Here is an 8,479-nt window from a genome sequence, read left to right on the forward strand (position 1 = left end):
GATGGGTCGATGAGGCTTCATGAAACAGTGTCCTCATTTTTAGAGCTCAGTAGGTGGTGCTGTTGGTTTATGAATGAGGTGAAGTTTCATTGACATGGTTGGTCAAATCAAATTTAGAGCAGAGAGCACCATCTAGTGGGGGTCTGAAGATGAGGACACTGTTTCATGAAGCCTCATCAGACCATCACTAGTGTCCGCACTACAAACAGATGCTTGAAGCAAAAAGAAAACTCCCAGTTGAGCCTTGACAAGTGTGTACTCTGCTGCTGGGTTTCCTACAGCCAGACCGAAGGCACAACATTGGGATTCAAGGATCAGTTACTGTCATTCAGTCCACGGATCCGGTGCTTACACCTGTGCTACATAATGTCGTGGCCCTCCAGGGGCCATGCAGCTGCACTCTAAAGGCCTCGTATGGCACCCAAACCGCACCTTGCCACATCTATATACACATTAATACACAGACGCGTCCGACTCAACACCGCGTATCTTCAGTGTTTTCAGCAGACTTGTCATTCAAAGCTGTGTTTTCCTCTCTGAGCCGCGCCCAGTTCCCAAACACACACGGATGCACACATTGTGCCAGAGGCTGCTGAAAATGCGGCTCACAAACACGCACACGAGCGCGCACACGTCCACACGCACAGAATGTTGGAGGCTCATTTCAATGGTGGAGAATTTTTGCCAGAGGTTTCATCTGTTCTGACTTTGAAAAGAAAACATCAGAGTCTTCCAGCCCACAGATGCTCCCACTCCTCCTGAAACATCCTCCTCGTAAAACCCTCCGCTGGCTTCCAGTGTTTTATATATATGTATTTATATCTGTTTGACATGTGATGGATTTGTGCGCTGATTGTGATGAAACGGTACAAGACGGTGTGATAAACGTCACTTCATATTGTCTCTGCTCCTGACAACTTCAGCAGAACATGACTCGAATGCTGTCAGACTCTGAAGACTCTCCTGCCTGTCACTCACTGTTTGGCTGCAGCCTTCTTGTTCTCAGCCTCCTCTCCAGCAGCTGCAGCTGGGATGAATATTTTCACTTGGAACTTCACTCCATGGTGAGAGCTGCAGAGGTTATAACCATCCAGATCATTTGGCCGTGAATCCCTCACCATCTGAATTGGCTTGGTATTGGGCAGTCAATGTTTTTCATTTATTTGATATCAATTACGTCTCTTCAGCGTCAGCAAACTAGAAAAATGTGGCACACATTGTTACAAGGGAGAAATATGACCTACACATTTGGGTCATAATTCCTTACTTTTAATACCTTTTAAAACCCCAAACAGACAAACCCAATCACACACAGACATATATATATATATATATATATATATATATATATATATATATATATATATATATATATATATATATATATATATAATCTATCGTCCATATATTTTTTTATGAGTTTAATTTATTTTAAGAAATGAATAAATAATTTACGTTATATTTTTATATAACTGTATTATTTTAATAATATTACTAAATAAAAAATAATGCAAATTATTATAATTTGTTATCATTTATATTATTCAAAAAATATATGATAATAATTACATAAATTTTACATAACAATACGTTTGATATATATATAAAATGTTATTTAAAAATATGAATAAATAATTTAGGTTATATTATTTAACGAATATTATTTAATAATAACATTCGAATATTATAATTTGTCATATATCAAGATAAAATGTATTATAAATGTATTATAATAATTACATTTATTTTACATAAACATACGTTTAATATATATAAACATATATGTTTTTATATATTATTTTATATTATATTTCAAAAGATGAATACATATTTTACGTTTTATTTATGTATATATATTATTTAAATAAGATTATGTAATAAAAATAATATTGTTGTATTATTTTGTGATAAAACATTTCTTATTATACGATATATATTACAATAATTACATGTATTTTACATTTTTAAAATACGTTTTTTTTCTAAAGTAAGTATGTGTTTATTTTATTAAAAAATAGCAAGGAGAAACACTCAGCAACTGACAGCATGAATGAATGAATGAGTGAATGAATGTGTGTTAACATAACAGCTTCTAAATTTAAAGTAAACTAATTGTTACACTGCATGCAGATGAGCCAATAATTACACTATAATATAGTAACATGAGTCCAAGGTCATTAGGTGCCACTCGACGTCACTGGTATTTGTCTGCTCAGGGGTGAAAGGTCACCACACGGAGGGAACTCACCTTCCCGCGTGCCACGTCGGAGGAAACCTCTGGAGTGTGAATAATCCTGAAGTGTCTCTGCTGGAACACATCTGCAGGATCATCTGAAGGTTTCTCACGTCTGAAAACATTGTGCAACAAATGGCAACGTTTCAACAACCTCTTACAAAACAACGCAGCCATGATTTATCCCCACTGTGAACAAGGAAACAACTTCACGGAGGTTTGAGTCGCCGCTGCGCTCGCAGCCTGGAAAAGGTCAGAGTTGACTTCTTTAAAAAGGCGGCCTGCAGTGTGACTTGCAGAACTCTCAGGAGCGGGCTGCACCGGCGCCTCGTGGAGTCAGGCCGTGGGCAGCGAGGGCTGCCACACACTGGCTGAGCGTCCTGAGGTGAGCACCTCGCTGGCCGCTGGCAGAGCCTTTTACGTAAGCGGGTCCAGCAGAGAATGTTAAATACACACAACTGCCGCGGCGATTACTTCCTCCTGTATTCTGCATCCAGTAATCTGTCACCCTGCGCACAAGGATGTGTATTGTTGCGCTGCAATATCTGGGGCTCCATCGGACTAATCCCCTGACCAGAGCCGCTGGCCTTTGCTCCGCAGCTCCCCCCCCCACACACACACACACCCGCCCGCTCTCCTGCCCCAGATATGGCCCCTGCTGCGCCTGGCCTCGACCTTTAGCTACATACCAGAACACATAGCAGCCAGGACAAAGGGCAAAGGCACACCACACATAAACACTGGTCCACTTCATCACCCTGCTCCTTATGCAAACCTGTCCTACACCACAGGAAGTGCTGAAGCTAGTCAGCCCCTCCGCCGTAAACAGTTACTCTCAAACCGAATCTCATCTTTATTTCCCCGCAGTCTCACAGAAAAGTAGGCTTCTTTTTAAGGATTCGTTTGTTTCATCACATCTTCCTCCAAACCAAGTTGGTATATATATATATAATTTTGTGGCGAAAACAATTCAATTCAAGTCTGTGAATACGATTTTTTATTCTTTTATTTTTTTCCCTCTACTTTTTATGTATTATCATCTTGACCACATATTTGTGTCATAAATCTCGGCAGAGTTGTGAAGCGAACAAACATGATAGCAGAGGAACCTTTGAACTGCAAAAATGCATCCTGTTGTTGAAGTTCATACATTCATATTGATCTAGATACCACCAACTAGAAAAGTGCTAAAAATAAATAAATAAATAAATGAAATTAAAAATAAATAAATAAATAAATAAAAATAAAAATACACATCAATAATAGAAATAATATACAACAAGAGCTGTTCGTGAATTGAATCTAGGTTTATTTGATAACAGTAAGAATGTGTGAACAATTGAAAGAGGTGAAAGTGTTGTTTCAGGGTTGTTTGACGAGACAAAACTGCAATTATCTTAGCAGGAAGTGAGTCTGTAAAACAGCACGGACGCAGAACAACATGACTATTTACATTTCACGAGCACAACCATGCATCACATGACAGATATTAAACATATGAAAATAACACCTGGTCTCCCTCACCGCCTGATATTAGCGACAGGATCGTGAAGCTTCATGAAGCAGCCTTCTCATGTTCAGAGTTCATCATAACCTGGCAATAAAAAATAGACCAAACATCAGCAACACCTTTGTCTCTGTGGCAAACCCTCCTCACACTTCCATTGTAGAGGACATTTTGAATGTGAACAACCATGTGCGACGTGTTATATCTGGTCTGTATAGTGCAGTGTTGGTGCGGCTTCAGTCACGACCTGAAGGTTGGGATCTGGAGGCATCATCCTCAGGACGGTTTCGGGATCTACTTGGTAATCTCCTTTCCTTCACCTCAGGTGACGCACACTCAGGACATTCTGAAGGTCTGGGACCGTCCTTGAAGAACCTCCGTATCTGAGTCCCCTCAGGTGAGCACCAAGTGAAGGCACAGGTGAAGAGGTGGTCGCTGCAGATGCAGGCGACTCACTGCATGCGCGTGCGTGTGTGTGAGGCCTCTGGTGTCAGCAGTAAGTGACAGTATTGTTTTGATGAGACGCTGCCGAAACAGGCAAATCCTCCAGGGGCCCTGCTGGGAGCTCATTGACCTAATGGATCAGGGCAGAGTCTAATCCTGCTTTTACTTTCAACCACAACAGCCGAGAGAGGCTGAGGAGCTCCAACAAACACGTCACAAAACAGAGGTGGCGACCTCTGACTCTGTTATTAAATGTATGTCAGTGTTGTATGTGTATGTCTGCATGGTTTTGGGTGTAGTTTTTCTGGTCATGTGACTGGCGCAGAGGGCAGCGAGGCTGAAGTGCAGCTAATGGAGAGTGACGGGATCAACCCTCACAAGCCGATATAACTAGTTTGGTGTCCAGGTCGGAGGATTAGAGCGGCCGTCTGACCTCAGCTGACCGGATCTGCTCCAGCAAGAGGACGCGGCCATATCCGGGGAAACACTGCAGCAGCAGTCGCCATGTTTGGAGCCGCTCAGTAATAATGGATGATGTTTCAATGTTGTTACCGCCGTCCACCTCCCGCGCCCCTGGGGTGAGAGCCGTGGTGGATTCTGACTTGTTGACTGGTGACGGATGCTGAAGCTGCCGCCTCACTGTCCGACGCCGCTGCGCCTCGGAGCAGAGGGTGAATAATGCATGTCACGCACTTTTACAGTATCACAGTCTCCTGCTTCCCTCCGCAGCAGGGAATGCAAACCCGCTGAACCAGGACAGACAACACGGCTCCTTCAAAGACAATGTCATTTCCTGCCAGAGCGAAATCCACCAGCACATCAAGATGTGGTGATGGAGAACCTGCTGGCGAGATGGAGATGTGATCTGGAGCATGTGGCCTCAATCTCCCTGTGTTTTGCTTTCTCTCCACTTCTCTCTCTGTCTGTCCACTTCAAGCTGTCGGCTACACAGTCCCTGCATCCCATCCATCCATCCATCCATCCATCCATCATCCATCCATCCATCCATCCAGCGACACGACTACTGTCCATCCAGCTAGTTAACATTCCAGTATTCTTCCATCCATCCATCCATCCAGTGACACAACTATTGTCCATCCATCCATCCATCCATCCATCCATCCAGCAACACAACTATTGTCCATCTAACTATTTAACATTCCAGTAGTCTTCCATCCATCCATCCATCCATCCAGCGACACAACTATTGTTCATCTAGCTAGTTAACATTCTAGTATTCTTCTGTCCATCCATCCATCCATCCAGCCAGCGACACAACTATTGTTCATCTAGCTAGTTAACATTCTAGTACTCTTCCGTCCATCCATCCATCCATCCATCCAGTGACACAACCATTGTCCATCCATCTATTCATCCATCCAGAGACACAACTATTGTCCATCCATCCATTCATCCATCCAGTGACACAACTGTTGTCCATCTAGCTAGTTTCCACCTAGTATTCTTCTGTCCATCCATCCATTCATCCATCAGCCTTCTTTCATCAGGACAAACCCAATATGTTCTAGATCCGGTTTGTCCGGATGTATTTGTGCATGTTCTGTGTTCGTCCAACCGGATGCGATGTCACCTGATCCGATGCTTTATGAAACCAGGAGCCATACTGAAAACATTTGAAAACGGCAAAACGCAGAGTCTCCGTCTTTACAGCTGAAAACAGTGATGTCACTTCCTGGTCACTGTTGTCACCTCACAACATTACGGCTTGAATCTTCATGCACATGACTGTCTTGCTGGTGTCGACGGAGCAGGTGACCACAGCGTAGCACCGCACCATTGCTTCTTCATGCGCTGTGCTGCCTTCTTCATTCGCTGGAACACCACCCACAGGCCTGGAATGTGTGCTACATTGTTTCATAGAGTCACTTTTCCAAATGTGTTGCTCATCTGCTCAGCAGGAAACAGAGTTTTAGTTAGTGAATGTGCGGAACATGGAAGTGCTGGATGAACAGAATCCCGAAGGGTCTCGTGCTACGTGCTCCGAAGTAGCTCGGTGGACGACCCACCGCTCGCTCTCCGCCTCTCACTCAGCCAAGAGATTAAGTTGTCAGGTTACATTGAACTCTCCCTGGCCTCAAACCCCAGACAAAACCTGCTTAAGGCGCACGTCGCGATATTTATAACTCTTCAGTTGGAAGTGCTGCAACACACTTTTTCTTCTTAAGTTTCCAGCCCAACTCGACCGAGTCGCACCTGTTTCAGTGTTTGTTGTTCACTGCCACCAGGCGAGACTGGCATGTCACTAAAGGTCAAGCGTTTCTAAAACATGACATGTCTGCGAGAGATCCACTTTGCAGATCCACGCACAGTAGTTCACTCTCTCTGCACATCATTTCGTTCCATGTGAAAGTGCTGTCTATTTGTGGGAGCTCACCGCCGGCCAACTCTCAGCTGCGCAGTCCCTCTGAGACAGGATGAGTTCTGCCTTCAGTACCATGTGAGTAGGCGTAAAACACTCGCACAATCCCAGACTCCACATTGGTTTTGGGTCAAATTTGGAGCCTGTTTATGACAACGTGACGCACCACTCCAAGGGTCAACAACCGCCTTTTGGAGGCTTTCAGATCAGCCTCATTCCCCACTTGAAAAGTGAACGCTGCAGTTCTTGTCCTCAGGCTTTCCACTGCGTGTGCACGTCAGTCTGGCACTGTTGTTGGTCCGCTACTCCTGAGTTCTGATCACCTTGTTTGTGCAGCACACCTGATCACGTTTAGCTATTTTGGCAAGTACGGCTGAAATGTCTGGCTGCACTTTTCATCACAATACATCACATGATTACAGATTGAAAAAATAAATCCCATATATATATATATATATATATATATATATATATAGATATATATATATAGCAAACAAAAGCATCTGTTTGCTTTTGCTCAGTGAGGTTTTTCGCTACACAATGACCAGGGTTTCCGCTCCTCTGAATGGACTTGAAATTCTTAGAAAATTGAAATTCTTAAACAAATATTTTCAAGACATTAAAAGGGCTTTAGTTTTAAATAAAGTGATATAAAAACTTGAATATAGCCACCATGGTGGTTTATTGTGCCATTGTCAAACTGATGAAAAATATTTTGTTGTTTGAATGTATGTATGGCTCCATCATTTGATTCAGTAATATACCAAATATATATATATTATATTATATTATTATATATATATATACTATGGACAATAGTGTTGCGTAGTGGGGTGGTGGCAGTGGCTTCCATTCCAGTTTGAGGCGAACATCTGCCGCTCATTCCCAGCAGTCTGGGACCGCAGGGCTGAGCTTCATGGTCATGAAGGTTCCAGGATGAGCAGATCACTGGACGTGCTTTGGTGGGAGCAGGACTCCAGGGTCTGCAGCCCGAGCCCACCACCAGCCTGTGCATCTATATACGACTGTTGTGGTGCCGGTCCTGCGGGCTGATGTGACAGCGCTTCTCGTGCCGCTCTCTCTCCGGTGCCAGCAGACATGCTGTAAGACACTTTTCGCTGGTGGGCCAAAGGTCAGAGTGGATTGTGGCAGCTCACTGTTACAGGCTGCGGTTGCGTCAGCGGCTGTATTGAGTCAGGTGCACTCCCAAGGATCTGACTGCCAGCTGCCGTCGAGGCAGGGATAATCTGTCTAAGAGGCTTTCACATGATTTCACCCACCGGGAAGAATTTAGCAGAGGTTTGTAAACCTCTTCAGATCTGGCCTTGAGACGTCTTCCAGCTTAAAAAAAGCACTGAGGCAGACAAAACACCAGTCGCCTCTTTTTTATTTGGGAGTTTTCTGACTGCCATGTGGGTGTGGGGAGCTGTAAGTGGCCTCTCATATCCCTCTGGTCTCCTCTACGGAACAATTGTGACGCCATGATTCATCGCAGCGTCACCTTTCCTCAACCTTTTTTTCATTTAGACGAATTGAACTGAATTTTTTTTAAGGGTTTGTTGTCATTGGGAGCTTGCTTTTTGAGGCTTCATGCATTTTTTTTTAACCCAAAAATTATTTATAAAAGAGAAAAAATATGCATGAAACCCAATGAGTGAAAGAAGATTCCATTACATAACAGGAAAACATATTTCATAGTTGTGTGGCAGTTTATACAGGAATCGGGGAATAAATTCAAAACTTAATTTAAAAAAACAAAATATTTATTATATGCTGTGTATAGCAAAAGAATTTGAAGGAAACTATTCAAATGAATGATTACTATGGATGATCATATCAATCAAAACATACTCATATTTGAGAGGGAATAATTCATTATTGATGTTTTTCTTTTTTTTTAACGTATTGCAGGGGT

Source organism: Synchiropus splendidus, chromosome 8 (assembly GCF_027744825.2).
Source record: "Synchiropus splendidus isolate RoL2022-P1 chromosome 8, RoL_Sspl_1.0, whole genome shotgun sequence".
Taxonomy (NCBI): domain Eukaryota; kingdom Metazoa; phylum Chordata; class Actinopteri; order Syngnathiformes; family Callionymidae; genus Synchiropus; species Synchiropus splendidus.